Genomic DNA, 20350 nt, shown 5'->3' with positions numbered 1-20350 from the left:
CAAGTTTGTTGACAGAAAGGGAGCGGCGTTGTCGAAACGGCCTCAAACGAGTACCCGGTGCGGCGTGTCAACATCGCTCGCACTGGGGAGACAAAGGCGGCCGGGCGTGGTGCTGGCCACCCACCCCCTCGTGTGTGCCGTGACGACCTCCATCGGTGCTGCTACTCGCTATGAGCAGCACTTTGTAGATGTTGTGGCTTGGCTCTCCAGCACACCGCTGGCGACATTTCACGATGACATTTTCACGTCCATAAAAAGATAATCGCCATACTAACCTAGGCCGTTTTTTGGCAAAATCGATCCAATTTTTTTTAGCTTTATTTTTCTACGAAAAGTGCATTCCTTGGTTGTGTTTAGCCTGAGTAGCCCATATATTACGTTAAAAAGTGGGGAATTTCATGCATGAAATTTTCAAATATAAAAAAGTTAATCGGCATACTGTGCCGTTTTTAGACTCAATAAGCCAAACTTTTGACAGCTTTATTTTTGGACGAAAGTTAATTCCTCTATTGTATTTATCCTTAGTATGCCATGTATTAGATTAAAATGCCGTTTTTGGCCAATAATGGCCAAATTTTTACAGCTTCATTTTTCAACAAACGTGCAATCCTCGGGTGTGCTTAGCCTTAATATTCTATATATTACGTTAAAAAAGTGGTAAATTTCACCATGAAATTTTAAAGTAAAAAAATAAAATCGGCCAAAATTGGCCAAACTTTCACAGCCTTATTTGTCGACAAAGGTTCATTGCTGCATTGTATTTAGCCTTAGTATGCTATGTATTATATTAAAATTGGAAAATTTCACGATGAAATGTTCACGTCCCAAACAGAAAATCGACATACTAAACCTCTGCCGTTTTTGGCTAAAATTGAACGAATTTTTACAGCTGTATTTTTAAATAAAAAGTGCATTCCTCGGTTGTGTTTAGACTGACTAGCCTATATATTACATTAAAAGTGGGAAATTTGACCATAAAATTTTAAGTAAAAGGATCAAATTGGCATACTTTACCAATGCCGTTCTTGGCCAAAATTGGCTCAATTTTCATAGCTATATTTTTCAAGAAAAGTGAATTCTTCCATTTTGTTAAGCATTCGTATGCTCTATATTACTTTAAAAGTGGGAAATTTCACGTTTAAATTTTCACGCCCCAAAATTAAAATCGGGGATACTTACTTATGCCGGTTTTAACCAAAATAAGCCAAATTTTCATAGCTTTCTTTTTCAACAAAAAGTTAATTCATCAATTGTATTTAGTACTATTTACCCTTAGTATGCTATGTATTAGATTAAAAGTGGAACATTTTATGATGAAATGTGCACGTCCCAATATAGAAAATCGGCATACTAACCTATGCCGTTTTTGGCCAATAATGGACAAATATTTGCAACTTCATTTTTCAACAAAAGTGCAATCCTCGGGTGTGCTTAGCCTTAGTATCCTATAGATTACGATAAAAGGTGGGAAATTTCACACCGGGTACTTCCCGCGAGTACTCTTATATAAGTGTAGTGGTGATATGCGCTGGGGGTAAGGATCGTGTGGTAGCGCGTGGTGATTGGCTGTGTGTGTTGGTGACGCGCGCTGGCAGGGAAGGATCATAGGTCAGCGCGGGGTCATGGGTTATGAGGCGGTGATTGGCTGTGTATCGGTGACGCGTGCTGACAGCGAAGGGATCGTGTGGCAGCGCGTGGTGATTGGTCAACTAAGGTGGGTGCTCACGTCGCGGTCCGCATAGGCTCCGTCTCCTGGGAGCGGAGGCTATATAAGGCGGTGCGCGCAGGCGCACGGGGATTTGGTGACCAGTGAAGACAGAAGACGGAGGAGGAAGAGATAGGGCCCCGGGACCCAGAGGTAGTATCCCACGCCCAAGCTGGGGTGGGTCTGTAGGTTCCCCGGATGCTACGGGGCTGGAATGCCCGTGTGTGTGTAGCCGGGTGGAACGTGTAGCGTGAGCTGTAGTGACCACACGTGTCCGGTGGAACGTGTAGCGTGAGCTGTAGTGACCACACGTGTCGGGTGGAACGTGTAGCGTGAGCTGTAGTAACCACACGTGTCGGGTGGAACGTGTAGCGTGAGTAATAGTGACCTGTGGAGGCTGCTCGCCTCTGTCTCCATCGTCCCCTCCGTATCACTACTCCCTTGCTGTCTGGTGGGGTCCGGACTTTCGTCCCCCATCTGCTCCCTATCCTGTACCCCCGTGAGTGCTGCGGATCGTGTGTGCATGCTCCCCCTGCGCTGATGTTGGCCGCGGAGCGCAAGTTGCCGCCGCCGTGCGCGCGAGATAAACAGCACAACAATGCGCAGCCGATTACGCGCTCGAGCCGCGGGGTTGGGGGTCAGGGGCCCACCACCGCGCCGCACTTACGCAAGTAACGAGCACACGCACGATCGCACAAAGCTAACAGCTTCAATGCGCACAGCGGTTTCGCACACGCGAGCGGGGCACACGCCGACACAACGACCACACACCCGCGAATGCAGCGCACGCTAATACCACGTGCAAAAATACCCAACAACACGGTTTTATTACTAGGCTCGAGATTTTATTAGCGCTGGTTAACCAACCGAGCCACCCGTGTGTGTGTGCGGGCCAGCAAGGCGCTTCTAACCCACACTCTGGTGGCGTGCCGCCCTATTCTATGCTGCGCTCTCTTTTAAACTGCTTTCCTCTCGTCCTTACCCCGAACTAACCCTTCTCCTACGGATCCTACTCTCCGCTCTGAGGTGTTGTAAGGCGCGTAATACGATACCGTCTGTAGTCCTTGGTGGCCTTGTGGCGCTCAGATCGTCCTGCAGACAATCTAGCGGCTCGCCCGATGACTCCTTCGTCGCTGACTCCGTGTCAAAACTCCAGAAGAAGACCGACTCCCCTACTCTGCCCTCCGTCTTTTATACTATTCACATCAAAGGCTAGGTGCCCCCGTTCCGACCGCCTTGGTCTCTCGACCAATCCTGAGCCTAGGATTTCCCGCCCTTTTGCGATCCCGCCGGCTTTTGACCTTTCGACCAATCAGTAGCCCCGGGCCCGTCGCTCTCCGCCAACGCTGCTTTTTTTTTGGTCCTGATCCCAGCTATCCGCCTTGCTGACCCATGTTTGTGTTTGTATGCGTTTCTAACTGCGGGGCTCTCTGAGCTCGCCGTGGTCGTGCGATCTCAAATCCGCCCACGGCGCCGCAGTGTTACTTGGCCTGGGAAGGGTCCTGTCAAATTCCCTGGCCCTGAGAAACCGTGGGGTAACCCCCCGAGGGGGCCCTCGGGTGAAAACTCAGGGTAGGTGACCCGACCACGAGGCCCTACGTGGGTGCGGGTGCGTGCTTATGTGGGGGGGGGTGATGGGGGGAAGTGCGGTGGGGGATGCCGGGCGGCTCCCTGGCTCGGCAGAGCGGCCCCGTCGCTGTGGCACCACAGACCACACGTGTTATTGTGGCAAGACAAGTGTTAATAAAGTGTGCTACCCGTCAAGTGGTTTCCCGCCGTCATTCAGAATACTTCAACTGGCGTCAGGAGTGAAACAGTCTTCCAGGCATGGATACCAGGAAGACTCATCGGACTCACGAGATTGACCGCGAGGATAACCACGACGACTCGGGCCAGCAGGCATCAGGGGGAGAAGAGGAGATGCCGGCGCCGCAGGACCCCTCATGGGCGCCCGACGAGCGGCTAGGGGCTGATGCCGGACTCCGCGAGGCGCACTCCCGCCTGGCAGAGCTGCTACTCGCCGCGGCGTCCATCCTGGCGGAGATCACCACGTCGGGAGGAGCGGGGACGTCGGCGGACATTCAAAAGACTCGCCTCGCAGATTCCCGCCAAAATGACTTTGCAGTTCCCGCCATTTCTACCGAGCGGACATCTTTTGGCGGGAATGGCGAGCAACACGTGGCGGGAGTCCTCCAAGCGCGGCCGCTTACATCATCAGCGCGCGCTACGGGCCGCCATCAGCCACCCGCCATAGGGGCCGCCATTTTGCAGACGACGGTGCGGCGGGGGAGAGCCACGTGGCAGAGGACGACGTCATCTTCCAGCAGCGCCTTCCCACGTTGACAGCCTTCAAGGCGGAAGGCGGGGACTGGGGCGCATTCCAACGTAGGTTTCTGGCGCATCAAGAGATGTCGGCCTGGTCCGACGCTACGGCGCTGCGGGCACTGCCTGCCTTGTTGGACGACGACGCGCTCGCGGCCTTCAGGTCCGCACCAAGATCGGACCGCTCCACGCTCAAGGCTGCGCTGGGCCTCATGGCCAAAGTCTATGGACCTCCTTCGGCCTGTCGCCATCTGTTTTACGAGCGACGGAAGGCGGACACGGAGACCGCGCTCGCCTACCGCACGGCGTTGTTGGCTCTCGCCGACGCCGCGTTCCCTCGTATGGACGAGGAGGGGCAGGATGCTATGGTCTTGGAGCAGCTGCTGAAGTTGGCGCAGGACCTGGGGGTCCCCATCAACACGGCCGACGAAGTCGACATATGTTCTTTGCGTGTTGCAACAAGTATCCAGGCGCACGAGGTCCTGAAGCGTAAACAGGGGGTCGTCTGCACTGCTGCCGCGGTCTCTGCTCCGGGCCCGGTGGTCACCGAGCCCCAAGTCGTCCGCCCACGGGAGGAGGCGTTCGCCGCAGCACGACCGGGGGATTGGAGGTCGGGGGGTCGTTCGCCTCTGCGATTGACCCGCAAGCTAGAGCAACCGAGACCTCCGACGTCCCTCATCACGTGCTACAACTGCGGCCTCCGGGGCCACGTGGCGTCCGGGTGCCGCGCTCCACGTCAGCGCGCCACGGGACCTCGGCTGGACGACGACCAAGGCCCCAAGTCGTCCCAACTAGACCCGACAAGTCGCGGCACTTCACATGCTCGGCCTATATACACGACACACATGGGCCGTCGCTTTGCGGCGGAGGATGTGCGATTGGGGGTCGGGGATTCGGTTGGGAGAGGGGGGTTCGTACGGGGCCGGGGGGACATTGAATGGTCCGAGTTGGGCCACAGAATAGTGGCTGCGTCGGCCGGTTCGTCGGTCGTTACGGGATTCATAGACGGGGTCGAGGTCAGGGTGTTGGTGGACACGGGAGCGTCGGCGACTATAATTTCCGACCTCATTTATAACATTCTCCCCGTCCAATGTCGACCTCTGCTTCCGGTGGACATGCCATTTTACGCGACAAATGGGGGCTCGTTGGGTATAATCGGTCAGATTCGGGCGACCATTTGCATAGGGGATATTAAATTGGCTAGAACTGTTTTCATCTCCTCTTCCCTAGCGGTTCCTTGTCTGTTGGGCACAGATTTTTTGGCTAAGATGCCCATTCAAATTCTCGTGGATCAACGTTGTATTGAGCTGCCATCGGGTCGCCGTATTTCATTTTTATCTAACCCTACTGAAATACGGACGGCGTGCGCTACGATCCAAGCGCTAGTGACACAGACGGTGCACGTGCCCCCGGGTTCGCAGATGTCGATGCCCCTCCGGTTGCGGAAGCCATTGGGTGGGGAGACTGCGGGACAAGGCGTGCTTTTGGGTCCATCAAATAGAGCTGTCGGGTTGTCGCCTCGTCCCGAGTGTGCGTGCTTGATGGGGTCGGCGCGCTGTAAACCGCCAGGTGCTGTACCCGAGAGTGAGTTGGTCGCGGCCGCGAATGCGCCGATGGTTGACGTTCCCGCTACCCCTGCGGGAGGGGACTCGCTACTCTCACTGTCTCTCGTTGAGTGGGGCCGACTCCAGATGGCTGACAGCTCCCTGCTCGCGTTGCGTCGCAGGGTGGGGGGTCCCGAGGAGGGTCGAAAGCGAACTGGCTCCTGGCTGCTCAAGCAGGGCCTGCTAATGAGACGGGACAATATGTCCCGGCGGCACGCACTCGTCGTGCCTTCCGCTATGCAGGGCAAAGTTGTCCTGGCCGCACACAAACGCCTCTTGCATCTGGGGGTAAACAAAACGCTTGCTCTGCTCCAGCGTGACTATTATTGGCCGGGGATGGGGAGCGATGTGGTCAATATACTGAAGGGGTGTGTGGATTGCGCCGAACGGAAACCACCGCCCGTTGCGTCAAATCCACCGCTGCAGTCTATTCAGGTCTCGCGCACTAACGAGCTCGTTGCGCTGGATATTTTGGGGCCTTTTCCTGTCACGCCTAGGGGTAACAAGTACCTGTTGGTTGGTGTGGAATGCTTTACCCGTTGGCCTATGGCGTGGCCACTCGCCAACCAGTCGGCGGTGGCCGTGGCGGACGCCCTTGTCCAGGGCTACGTCCTGGACAAGGGGGCTCCCGTACGCTTGCTGACCGACCAGGGAAATAATTTTTCGAGTAACTTGCTGCAGGAGGTGTGCAACATTTTGGGTACTAAAAAGGTGCGTACCTCCCCGTACCACCCACAGACTGACGGGATGGTGGAGCGACTCCACAGGACTTTAACTTCCATGTCGTCCCAGCAGGTGTGCGAGGCACAGGTTGACTGGGACTTGCAGGTCCCGGGGGTCCTCGCCGCGTATAGATTGGCCCCCCATGCAGCTATGGGGTTTTCCCCATTTTATCTGATGTACGGTCGGGAGGCCGATCCGCCCATGGAGACTCAGCTGGGACTTTCCGTGCCACGGCCTAATTCCAAATTGGCCGACCATATTAAATTTAACATTGCAAAACTCGCCGAGGCACGGGAGGCCGCACGGTTTGATTCGAGGTCTCGGCAAATCGCCAACGAGCGCTTGCGTGCACGGAAGGTGTCCGTGCACGATTGGAAACCGGGCGATAGGGCCTGGCTGCACTGCCCTCATGCACCTTTGGCTACGTCGCCTAAATTGTTGAGGCCATGGCGGGGACCCGTGGAGGTCGTGCGGGTTGCATGCCCCCAGTGTGTTCAGATAAAATGGGGAAAGCGGCGTTGGTACGTTCACCCCTCCTGACAGAAACCGTTCTCGCCTCCATATGACCTTCCTTTGTGTCGTGCGGACTGAGCATGTGATGTGACCAACGACCCGGGGAGGGAAATGTCTTCGCCTGATCCTCACATGGTTTCGCCTGATCCGCTCCCAGGTGTCTCGGAACTGACGGCTGCCGACCGCCAGCGACCGGATCCCCGCAACACGGCCGGTCCTTCCAGGCCCGAACCGTGCCTTCCGGGGCTGCCGGAGCCACCATACGGTCGTCAGCGTCCCGTCCCGTACGATGGACCGGCCAGGCGGACTCGCGCTAGGTCGCGCTACTTTTCTTGACCAAATAAATGAGGTGGGGGGTGCGGGACGACGCGGCCGGATCGTCTCGTCACTACGTTCCCCGTCCGTTCGACCGCTCTATCACCCCGGTCAGGGAGCGAGCAGAAGGGGGATCGGTGGTCAAGGAGACACTGGACACGTCTGTTTTTTTTCAGAATAACTTTTATTGTGTTGCGCGTCGGTTTGTACATAGGTTGTTGTTGTGTTGTGTTGTGTCGTTGTGTTGCGTTGTTGTTGTGTTACGGGGCACACTTGGGGAGTGGGGTTTTTTTTGTTGTTGTTGTCACGCGTAAATAATATTGTTGTTAAAATGTAAATACTGGGGCTTGGTTGCCTGCAGATCTGCTTGCTATTGTGCTTAAATGTACGCGTGCGATCGCGATATGCTGACTGCATGTGCTGTTACACTGTTCAGTACGGTTACGGGGTGCAATGCATTGGTTGACTATTGGGTTTGGGATTGTTATTAATTGTGCGTACCTGTTTGGAAATTGGTAAAAATTCGAGGGGGACCCAAAAATTTGGTTGTATGGGTGGTTATGCACACGAGAATGAATGTATATTTATAGGTAATTGCGCTTTTTGAGAGAGAGAGCGCGCGATGAGGGTGCGCGATGACGCCGTAGTGGGTGGCTCAGATGTTAAGGGTGATGGGGCCGTACATTGGCGCCAAGTGGCGTCGCTCATTCGGTTCATTGCAGGCAGCCAGGGGTTGCTTTGCGGGTTGGTGTGTGTAAGCAATGTGTTTTGGTAAAATATCGGTTAAAATTTCCCCCATGACTGCTGTGTGCGGCAAGCTGGGGCTGTGCGTCTATCGTTGGTGGGGTTGTTACAACGTGACGGCGGATGCGTCTTGTGACCCCCAGCAAAGGGCAGCTAGGGTGCATGCACGGGAAAAACTGGCGACGTGTTCGCACGTGGGCCGCCATTTTGCGCGCACGCGGGGTATGGCGACGAGGCGCTTTGCGCAAGGGGACGCCATTTTGAGTGCGCGCGTGATATTGCGAGAACGCGCTTGGCGAAGGGGGCCGCCATTTTGAGCGCACGGGCAAAACCTCGATGGGGCAAATATTCCATCTGTTTATGCCTGCCATTGTTGATTGGGTGATGCACGAGTTGTGGGCACATCGGCCTATGGCTGATGTCTGACCTGACAGCCCGGAGGCGAAACCTCCGTGGTCAAACTAATGGGCCGTGTGCTCATATGGCTCGGGGAGTCATGGTTCAGTTGTGCGGTGGCAGACCGAACCTGGTGTGCCGGGGGCTCACGGGATTTGTAGTAGAGGTTTTGTTACGTGCCAGCGAACGGGGTGATCTGGCTAGCATGGAGCAGGGATTCTCTATGCGGGTCCTCCAGCGGGAAGGGCCACGGACTTGTTCCGCTCTGGGTTAGGGCGAGTTAAACGTTACCGCTGGGGAGCGTGGCTCTCTCCACGCGAGGGTGTGCGACTGGGGGTTTTGTTGAGAGTGACCATGGGTACATGCTGTGTACGTGCGAAGTCTGTGCTGGTCCTCAAGGGAGGACTGCTGGTGTGCAAGAGCAGGATTTTTTTGTTGTTGTTTAGCAGCCGGGCCGGCTGCGAGGGGGTGATGTAGTGGTGATACGCGCTGGGGGTAAGGATCGTGTGGTAGCGCGTGGTGATTGGCTGTGTGTTGGTGACGCGCGCTGACAGGGAAGGATCATAGGTCAGCGCGGGGTCATGGGTTATGAGGCGGTGATTGGCTGTGTATCGGTGACGCGTGCTGACAGCGAAGGGATCGTGTGGCAGCGCGTGGTGATTGGTCAACTAAAGTGGGTGCTCACGTCGCGGTCCGCATAGGCTCCGTCTCCTGGGAGCGGAGGCTATATAAGGCGGTGCGCGCAGGCGCACGGGGATTTGGTGACCAGTGAAGACAGAAGACGGAGGAGGAAGAGATAGGGCCCCGGGACCCAGAGGTAGTGACCCACGCCCAAGCTGGGGTGGGTCTGTAGGTTCCCCGGATGCTACGGGGCTGGAATGCCCGTGTGTGTGTAGCCGGGTGGAACGTGTAGCGTGAGCTGTAGTGACCACACGTGTCGGGTGGAACGTGTAGCGTGAGCTGTAGTGACCACACGTGTCGGGTGGAACGTGTAGCGTGAGCTGTAGTGACCACACGTGTCGGGTGGAACGTGTAGCGTGAGCTGTAGTAACCACACGTGTCGGGTGGAACGTGTAGCGTGAGTAATAGTGACCACACGTGTTATTGTGGCAAGACAAGTGTTAATAAAGTGTGCTACCCGTCAAGTGGTTTCCCGCCGTCATTCAGAATACTTCATAAGCACACCTCATCTATCTGTGATGAACGCTGCACTTTCCTTAGTTTTCATGCAGGGGGCGCTGCAAACATACGCTCCCCCTGCATGAACGATGGAGCAGGGACAGACGTTTGATCGCGTTGGAATCAATCTGCAGACGGCGGTTTTCTGGCACGGCCAGCTCTGTGTCGCCTTATCTCCACCCCGCGATCCCAACCAGGTGAAAGTCCGCATCGAACCGAACCGAACCCCGGTAAGGCCATCTACTTAACGACTAGAGAAAATTCACACGAAATGTCGTTTTCAATGAAGTCTTCCAGATGGAAAATGATATCAGCTTTTAATGAATAAATACAATTATCAAATGCAAAACAATATACAATTCAAAGTTGTTTCATGTTAAAACTTCAAAATGGAGCATCGGGTGCTCGCGTGGATGCGTCGTTCGTGTGCAATTTTCTTCGTGACTTTCCTGGCCCAAGGCCGTAAATGGTTGTGAGGGGCACCGCAGGCGGTCAGGCTTGCTTCAACCCCATGGTTGTCAACATCCAGACGTTAATCTGCGAGGACCATTTCTCGTCCTAATTCGACAAAATCTACGACAACACGTAATACAAAATTGTAATTCGTGTTGTTGAGAATGTATCTCCTCTACGTGTAACTTTTGAGTGGTATGACTTGTAACTGATGAATGATCCGAGTGTGCTCCCTATTTCAAAGACAATGAGTTGCTCCAGAGGGAGATGCTTCCTGAAAACACAAAAATACCCTTTGACCTGTATCACAAGAACAATGAGTCTCACCTGAGTGATCTGTACAGGTTACTTCCAAAACACACACTTTGTCCTAACATGACTTATTCAATGTTTGACTCTTATAGACAAAATGGAACATGAACGCACACAATCAGACAAGTATTCATTCAAAATTAGTGACAGGCATATTAATAAAATTGAATGACTGCACTGAAATATACTGCATTAGTTTACATCGCATTAACAAGAAGCTAATTTTAAAAAAATACGCACCGTCTGCTTAACAGTGTATGTACAACATAGTAATGCACCATTCAAAACGAGTCGGCCATTGCATGCTGGCATCTGGGTAAAAATTTAGCAAATTCTAAACATTACCTACAAACTCCACAACTGAGATGCCACATCAACCATCGCCCCCTACTGACAGGCTCTTGTCCACATGCAGGCCAGTAAAGGGCCACCACCTTGTGCCACACAGGAGCAGCTGCTACTTGGGGATGCTCTTCGAGTGTTTGAGACGAGATACGATGCAAAACTTCTGAATTGCCGAGGCGATTAAGCAAGCACCATATAAATGCAATTATGATAACATAGTGAATGCTTGGGAGCTTATTGGCTCTCGCTCCTGGTTAGAGATCTACCCAACACACAGGTCCACAAAGACTGGCCGCTCTTACCCTGCAGGTTGAACAGAGGAATTGAGTGTTCAACATCACATTCTTGTCATTAAAGGCCTGTGACAAAGCAGCATCTATTGGAGCGACATCGTCTCAAACTTACACATCTCCCGGGTCTCCATTTGACTTTGTATTCTCTCGGAGGAAGTCCACCCACACCTCCACTTCCACAAACTGCTGGGAGTTGCCTCGCTCTGCCTCACAGTCAGAATTCTCCTCCTGCTTCACTTTGCCTCCATCGATGTGAAGGTCCGATTTCGGAGTTAAATCTTCAGCTTCACATTTTACCTTCACTTCTTCGCTCTTCACCATCACTTCTTCACATTTCACCTTCACCTCATATTTCACCTCGACACCTTTAAAAGTGTCCAAGCTGAGATTTTCTTCCGGTTCTTGTTTCATGAGGGATGGGCACATTACGGCACTTTGACCTTCACAAGCTGATTTCAGACTCCAATCCTTGTGGATATTCTGATGCTTGTGTGTTCTCTGGTGTTTTTGAAGATGTGGTGACCGTGCAGACGCCTTCCCACGCACACTGCACTTGAAGGGTTTCTCTCCCGTGTGTGTTCTCTGGTGTTTTACAAGAGTAGTTGAATGTGAAAATGCCTTCCCACACACACTGCACTTGAAGGGTTTCTCTCCCCTGTGTGTTCTCTGGTGTGTTACAAGAGTAGTTGAATGTGAAAACGCCTTCCCACACACACTGCACTTGAAGGGTTTCTCTCCCGTGTGTGTTCTCTGGTGTGCTACAAGAGCAGATGAATGTGAAAACGCTTTCCCACACACACTGCATTTGAAGGGTTTCTCTCCTGTGTGTGTTCTCTGGTGTGCTACAAGAGTAGTTGAATGTGAAAACGCCTTCCCACACACACTGCATTTGAAGGGTTTCTCTCCCGTGTGTGTTCTCTGGTGTTTTACAAGAGTAGATGACTGTGAAAATGCCTTCCCACACACACTGCACTTGAAGGGTTTCTCTCCCCTGTGTGTTCTCTGGTGTGTTACAAGAGTAGTTGAATGTGAAAACGCCTTCCCACACACACTGCACTTGAAGGGTTTCTCTCCCGTGTGTGTTCTCTGGTGTGATAAAAGATAAGATGAAAGTAAAAACGCCTTGCCACACACACTGCACTTGAAGGGTTTCTCTCCCGTGTGTGTTCTCTGGTGTTTTACAAGAGTAGATGAATCTGAAAACGCCTTCCCACACACACTGCACTTGAAGGGTTTCTCTCCCGTGTGTGTTTTCTGGTGTTCTACAAGAGTAGATGACCGTGCAAATGTTTTCCCACACACACTGCACTTTAAGGGTTTCTCTCCCGTGTGTGTTCTCTGGTGTGATAAAAGATAAGATGAAAGTGTAAACGCCTTCCCACACACACTGCACTTGAAGGGTTTCTCTCCCGTGTGTGTTTTCTGGTGTTCTACAAGAGTAGATGACTGTGCAAATGCCTTCCCACACACACTGCACTTGAAGGGTTTCTCTCCCGTGTGTGTTCTCTGGTGATTTTTAAGAGTAGATGAATCTGAAAACGCCTTCCCACACACACTGCACTTGAAGGGTTTCTCTCCCGTGTGTGTTCTCTGGTGTGATAAAAAATGAGATGAACGTAAAAACGCCTTCCCACACACACTGCACTTGAAGGGTTTCTCTCCCGTGTGTGTTCTCTGGTGATTTTTAAGATAAGATAACTGTGCAAATGTTTTCTCACACACACTGCACTTGAAGGGTTTCTCTCCTGTGTGAGTTCTCTGGTGCCATGTAAAATGTCCAGGACGATCCGTGCTGTATGCACACCGGTCGCATTGATGCCTTTTTGCACCGAGTCGCGCCGACTGCCTTTGCTCCATCAGACCAATTCTGCAGAGGCAGCGACAGCTGCAGACAGAAAAAAAGTTATATCCACACCATCTACACATCAGTATCAATGCATATACACAGTAACGTGCCTTACACATCTGTACTTATTCATATATTTATGATATAGTGAAAAAGCGTCCCAAATTCATCACACGGGCTGTTATGGCACACAATGAGAAGACAAATAGTTAGAAACATGCCTGGAAGCCCTAGTATCTTCAAAATGAATGTTAACCCAAAATTCCGAGCACACAATTTCAGCTGTCTGGCTTCAAAATAAATGTTTCTGAAAGCTAAATTTAGCTTACAAAGCAAAGGCTGTTGAAAATAATACTATTTGTGTTATCCACAAATGCATAAATTAATGTTCAATCACGACTTAGAGGTGTGAAGAAAGGCACAGATGTCCTTGATTGCTGTGATGAACAGTTCCGACTTCAGCTGCACGTGTGCTGTGATAACTTCCTGACTCCAATCTTACAAAGAGTTCCAGAGGAAAACAAAAATAAACTACTGTTTTGATATAATCTCCGTGCTCAATAGCGTTAATAGACTTTACTGCGAAAACAAACTTCATACTGTTGCACAGAGGCACGTAATAATATGCCACACAGTGGCGGTGGGGGTCACAAAATGCTGATTTATCCTATATTAAAAAAAAGAGAAAATTGTGAATGTCTGTTCGAAATGTTTAGCATACTTCCCAACATGCAACAAACTTGAAATTTGGTATGTGGGTAGCTTCCAGACTGTACACAATGCGAAAAGCATAAAATAGACTTTTGTATTTTGGAGAGGGGGCGGGGGCGCAATAATGCATTTATTTTGCACGCAAGTGAGTGGTGACATCACATCTGTGATCACATCTGTGATGTCACAGCCGTATGCGCAGCGTTACGCAGTGTGCTTGCTGACGTCACCCCCCCACCCCAAACATTCGATTCCCGGGTTTCCCCTCCACATGTAGAGAGTGAACACCACCACGCTGTTGACAAGCCCCACCTTGTTGTTATTGTTGTTGTGGGCAGGTCGCTTCTGAAAACAAGAGCGGTTTCGCAGCTCAAGCGGGCGTGGCCTGGTAAAAAATAAAAAATAAACTGTGAATATTTAAAATAAAAACAAAGTTACAAAGTAGCGAGCCAGGTGAAGAGAAATTAAAACTTAAGCAAGAAACTCTTTGGTTCTTTCGGTAAAGTCACGTAGAATAAATAAATAAATTAAATAATAGCATACGACATTTCGATTGCAACACAAGCAATCATCATCAGGTACAAATGAAAGAGAAAAAAAACCTAGTAAACTTAGAAATGTAATGCAATACAACACAGAGAGTCGGCTAACATAACAGTCAACAGCCCACCTGGTTGATAACGTTCTTCCAAAGATTGCTCAATTTGAGAGAGAGACACGGAGACACATAGACAGACACATAAGCAGAGAGAGAGAGATGACACAAAGACACACAGAGAGAGACACACACACACATAGATACACAGAGAGAGATGACAGAGAGACACACAGAGACACACAGAGAGAGATGACAGAGAGACACACAGAGACACACACAGAAACAACGCCTCTGTGTCGAGGCCTTAAATATAGAGGGGGGCAGAGAGAGAGAGGGGGGGTAGAGAGAGGGGGGGTAGAGAAAGGGGCAGAGAGAGGGGGGGTAGAAAAATTAGCATGTCAGTGCAAGGCCGTAGCCATGGAGTCAACATTGGGGGGGACCAAATATTCCAGGGGGTCTGGAGTCCGCCCCCCAGAAAAAAATATCTAAAATAGAAAACTCATGTCCTGCCATTTCCTCCCTAAAATATTTTTTTTAATTCACTAACACGTGGGATGGATTTTTTTTTATTTGATACAATAATGTCTAATAGTGAATTGTATTACATTGCTCTGTTTTTCTTTTTTACCTTTTCTTGTTTCATAGAATGTAATGGCAGAGATTAGGGATTCATGAAGTACAACGCAAATATATAAACAGAAATCTATGTATTGTGATGTGAAGACAAGTCCAGATCTTGTGGCTTAGCAAATTGTTGTTTTTATTAACATAGCATTCATCGACTGACAACATGGTAACGACTGGACCGGAAACGACTACGAGTAATGAGAGCACAGCACAAGAGAACACCACAGCAACTGTCACAAGTTCCGCTGCAACAGCAGGCCACAAACAGATGCAGGTATGTGTCTGTGGTTGGAGGAAAGTTACATCACACCATGGGTTGAGGATCCACCAGGGGAAGAAGGGGTGTTTGGGTAAAGAGAGACAGAGGCCTCGCATTGATTACTTTCTGCGAAAGCGATCAAATCAGTCGAATGAAGCACAGCAACTGGACGCAAACCATAGTTTGCAGTGCATCAGTACCACTGTCATGGAGGACGTAAACTCAAGCACCGAAGTAACATCTGAGGTGGAACCAACAACAGGAGTGGAACTCACCCAGCCTCCGAGACCTGCAATCGAGAGGAGACTACCAGGGCACAGACCGTATGTGAAGTGGCCTGGCGCCAGTGACAAGAAGTTGTGGGAAACAGTGAATACTGACCTTACCTTGACCCTCGAGAAACTTCGAGGCACAGTGGAGAAGAAGTTGGAGAGGATGGGGGACATCATCTATGAGTACGGGGCAGAAAGCTTTGGAGTGCAAGAGGCAAAAGGCGGGAGAAAGGTTCCAACCCCACCAGTTTCCAGGAGGCAACAAGAAATCAAGCGCCTCGTTCAAGAAAGGAGACAGCTTAAGAAACAGTGGAAGAAAGCCTCGGAAGTGGAAAAGGAGGGCATAGAGGCACTTCAGGCTGACATCAAAACCCGGTTGGCATCCCTCCGTAGAGCAGAGAACCTACGGAAGCGCAGAAGGAAGAAAGAACAAACTAGAACTCGATTCTATAAAGATCCCTTCAAGTTCCTTAAAAGTCTCTTCACGAAGGAAAAAAGTGGAGTTCTAAAAACAACAAAGAAAGACCTAGAAGAGCACCTGAGAACAACAAACTTTGACTCAAAGCGACATGAACATCTGGCCATCCCATCAGATATCCCACCCATTGAACCCCCGGAACATCATATTGAGACCAGCCCTCCGACATGGAAAGAGGTGGAAAACACAGTTCGAAGGGCAAGAACAGCATCAGCCCCGGGGCCAAATGGAGTCCCGTACAAAGTGTATGAGAACGCACCAGACGTCCTGAGGTTCCTCTGGAGGCTTATGAGAACAGCTTGGCAAAAGAAGATAATACCCAAAGTGTGGCGTAGGGCAGGCGGGGTCCTGATCCCTAAGGAGAAGGATGCAGTGAACATCAGCCAATTCCGCCCAATCTCCTTACTGAATGTCGAGGGTAAAATCTTCTTTAGGATCATTGCCCAGAGGATGGCCGAGTACCTGCAAAGGAATGCGTACGTCAATACATCTGTACAGAAGGCAGGAATATCAGGGTTCTCTGGCTGCTTGGAACATTCCAGCATGATCTGGCACCAGATCCAAATGGCCAAGGTGGAGAAAAGGGACCTCCATGTAGTCTTCCTCGACCTCGCCAATGCATTTGGCTCTGTGCCCCATGAACTCCTGTGGTCTGCCTTCAGATTTTTCCACATACCGGACACCATCACAACCCTGGTGAAGTCGTACTTTCAGGATCTGCAGTTCTGCTTCACCACCTCAGAGTTCACCACCTCATGGCAATGCCTGAATGTAGGTATAATGGCGGGATGTACCATTTCTCCATTGCCATTCATAATGGCAATGGAGGTTATCATCAGATCCTCAAAATGGGTTGCTGGTGGACAGCGAGTCGACTCTGGTTTTCGCCTCCCTCCACTCAGAGCCTACATGGACGACATTACAACATTGACCACCACTGTCCCATGCACCAGGAGACTGCTCAGAAAACTCGAGGAGAACATCAGCTGGGCCCATATGAAGATTAAACCATCCAAGTCACGCAGCATCTCGATTGTGAAGGGAGTACTCTGTGACCTGAAATTCTTCATCGGAGATTACCAAATCCCAACAGTGTCTGAGCAGCCGGTAAAAAGCCTTGGAAGGTGGTATGATGCAAGCCTGAAGGACAAAGACCAGGTGCAACAGCTGCGCAAAGACATCAGTAGTAGCCTACAGTCCATCGACAACACCCAGCTACCTGGAAAGTTAAAGGCCTGGTGTCTGCAGTTTGGTCTCCTACCCCGGGTGTTGTGGCCCCTAGCAGTGTATGAGGTTCCAATCTCAACAGTGGAGAAGATGGAAAGAGGAGCCACGAGCTACTTAAAGAAGCGGCTCGGAGTTCCACGATGCCTTACCACCATAGGCCTCTATGGAGATGGTGTCCTCAAGCTGCCCCTCACCAGTCTAACCGAGGAATTCAAGTGTGCAAAAACCAGGCTCCAGATGACACTGAATGAATCTCGAGACCCAGTGGTGAGCAACAACGCGCCGACCTTGGCAACTGGGCGCAAATGGAGGCCAGGAAAAGCAGTCCAGGAGGCAACAGCAGCCCTCAGACATGCTGACATTGTGGGTCATGTTCAGCAAGGGAGAGGAGGCCTTGGGCTAACTAGCCGTGCTGCTTGGAGTAAGGCCACTGCACCAGAGCGGCGGAAGATGGTAGTGCAGGAAGTACGCCATCAGGAGGAGGCTGCAAGGTGGGCCAAGGCAGTCTCTCTTGCCAAACAAGGACAGTGGACTCGATGGGACAGTGTGGAGAAGAGGAAGATCAGCTGGAAGGATCTGTGGGCCATGGAAGCGAGGCGGTTGAGCTTTTCCATCAGAGCAACATATGACATCCTTCCAACACCAGTTAATCTTCACCAATGGTATGGTGAAGATCCGGACTGTGCCCTCTGTTCCATGCCAGCCAACCTCAGGCACATTCTCACAGGGTGTAAAACAAGCCTCACCCAAGGACGCTACACTTGGCGTCACAACCAAGTCCTTAAAAACCTTGCGTCCGCCCTGGAGGACAAGCGAGCTGCCACCAACTCCCTACCACCCCCAGCAGCATCACACCCCTTACGGACGACCTTTGTCCGCGAAGGGGCTAAACCACCGAAGAGCGGCTCTACACCAATAGAGCGAGACCAGCTGCGCTTGGCCCGCGACTGGAAAATGCTAGCTGACATTGGCCGGCAACTTGTGTTTCCTCCGGAGATCGCAACCACCACCCTAAGACCTGACATGGTGCTCTGGTCCCGTTCGCTCAAGAAGGTCTTCATCATTGAGCTCACAGTACCCTGGGAGGACTCAGTAGATGAGGCTTATGAGCGAAAACATCTGCGCTATGCCGATCTAGCTGCCGAAGCACGGCATCATGGCTGGAACACAGAAGTCCGACCAGTGGAGGTGGGCTGCAGAGGTTTTGTGGCAACATCTACAACCAGACTGCTTAGAGACCTGGGAATTAAGGGCCAGAGCCAGCGTTCGGCAATCAAAGCTGTATCGGAGGCGGCAGAAGGCAGCAGTCAGTGGCTCTGGATGAAGAGGAAAGACCCCAGCTGGGCCCCAAAGTGAGAGGGCCAGGAGGTATGCAGTCAACAATGCTTGACTCAGGGAGGACGCCCCTGCCATGCATAGTCCCATGGGATGTTGGCTACCAACAACAAGGCAACTCCTATGACTAATTGGGAATGGGACGCAAGCGTAGGATTGATCACCCTGTCGCTGGCCGCCTTTGGGGAGGGTGTATAGTATGAAAGGCCGAAACACCCTAGGAACCAAAGGGTCACTACTGACGATGCGCTCCCCAAATTTCACCAGGCTCACTGTTCATGAACTCTTGGAAGTGCTTGCACAAAGGATAGTAACATCTCATCCTGTGTTCTTTGGAATACAAATATTTTATAGCAATATATTGGGGGGGACATTTTGAGCATATTTGATTATAATTATTATAACATATTATAATTATTATAACATATTATAATTACGGCTTTGTGTCAATGAGAGATTTGGAGGTTTGGTGACTGCACTTAATCAAACAAACTTAATAAAATTAGAAATGTAATGCAATGCAACACAGAGAGTCGGTCAACACACAACTAACGCATCGCCTGGCTGATTGCGTTCTTCCACAGGTTGCTCAACTAAGCGAGATAATTGAAGCAAACACGATCAGGCGAGGGCAGGAGGCAAGGCCCCGCGTTGTAAAGTTCCAACTTGGACATCGCTTCCATGCTCGCTGCTACTCAATTGACATCCCTACGAGAGAGAGAGCGAGGCTCTACCTCGGTAGACAACAACAACCACAACAACAACCACAACCACCGCGATGAGAATCTCACCTCGCATTTCAGTGCACGGGCCGAGCGGCAACTTCCTGGTCCCTCGTGACGTCACGCGGCAGCAGGTGACATGACGTCACTTGCGGTGTACGATGACACTCCTCTCCCACAATGAGCGGCTCTCAACCTGCGACGACTTTCACGAATAAATTATGTTAATGAGCCGCCAGTCACCGGGCATAGCTTTGCCCAAATAAGGATTGGCACTGGAACAGATATCGGCAGCGGCCGAGCGGAGAAGACGTCACGCTCAAGAGCGCGTGAGTTGGGTGGGGTGAATACCTTGGTGACATGACGTCACTAGCGAGGCACACCTCCCCCTGGTGTTTGAAGCCGATGAGGTCACGCTGAGCGGTGACGTCAGAGGGCGGGGTCAGAGTTCAAGTTATTTGTTGTTGGCAGTGACGTGAGGAACGCTGCGCTCCGCACCGACCAGCCGAGTTCCATTCCCGCTCGTGGCCAACACCGCCAGTGACGACTTTCTGAGCCGGTCCTGAGCCTCCCCTACGTCGACTCAGCCTCAAACGAGTCCCCGGTGCGGTGTGTCAACATCGCCAGCACTGGGGAGACAAAGGCGGCCGGGCGTGGTGCTGGCCACCCACCCCCTCTGTGTGTGCCGTGACGACCTCCATGGGTGCTACTTGCTGTGAGCAGCACTTTGTAGATATCGTGGCTTGGCTCTCCAGCACACCGCTGGCGACATTTCACGATGAAATTGTCACGTCCATAAAAAGAAAATCAGCATACTAACCGATGCCGTTTTTTTAGCAAAATTGGCCCAATTTTCCTGGCTTTATTTTTCAACGAAAAGTGCATTCCTTGGTTGTGTTTATAGCCTGAGTAGCCTATATATTACGTAAAAAAGTGGGGAATTGGATGCGTTATATTTTCGAATATAAAAAAGTTGATCGGCATACTGTGCCGATTTTAGGCTCAATAAGCCCAACTTTCACAGCCTTATTTGTCGACAAAAGTTAATTTCTCCATTGTATTTAGCCTTAGTATGCTTTGTATTAGATTAAAAGTGGAAAATTTCACGATGAAATGTTCACGTCCCAAACAGGAAATCGGCATACTAACCTGCCGCTTTTGGCTAAAATTGAACGAATTTTGACAGATGTATTTTTAAACAAAAAGTGTATTCCTCGGTTGTGTTCAGACTGAGTAGCCTATATATTACAATTAAAGTGAGAAATTTCACCATGAAATTTGCTACATTTTCATAGCTAGATTTTCCAAGAAAAGGTGAATTCCTCCATTTTGTTAAGCATTAGTATTCGATATATTATGTAAAAATGGGAA

At 50.9% G+C, this 20350-nt stretch overlaps 1 long non-coding RNA gene across 2 annotated transcripts; it reads right to left on the bottom strand.

Moving 5' to 3' along the window:
- Positions 1 to 9778: 9778 nt before the first annotated feature.
- LOC144738365 (uncharacterized) lies at positions 9779 to 19168 on the bottom strand. Of its 2 annotated transcripts, XR_013589237.1 has the most exons (4): positions 19049 to 19168; positions 15955 to 16157; positions 13774 to 13846; positions 9779 to 12789 (listed from the first exon to the last, which is right to left on the bottom strand). It is a non-coding gene; the product is annotated as an uncharacterized LOC144738365 (long non-coding RNA). The 2 variants fall into 2 exon arrangements; XR_013589236.1 differs by lacking the exon at positions 19049 to 19168 and having other exon boundaries at positions 15955 to 19042.
- Between the last annotated feature and the right edge of the window lie 1182 nt (positions 19169 to 20350).

Source organism: Lampetra planeri, chromosome 82 (assembly GCF_965212315.1).
Source record: "Lampetra planeri chromosome 82, kcLamPlan1.2.h2, whole genome shotgun sequence".
In the NCBI taxonomy this organism is placed as follows: domain Eukaryota; kingdom Metazoa; phylum Chordata; class Hyperoartia; order Petromyzontiformes; family Petromyzontidae; genus Lampetra; species Lampetra planeri.
The sequence above is the reverse complement of the archived record's forward strand: the minus strand, read 5'-3'. Positions and strand labels throughout refer to the sequence as shown.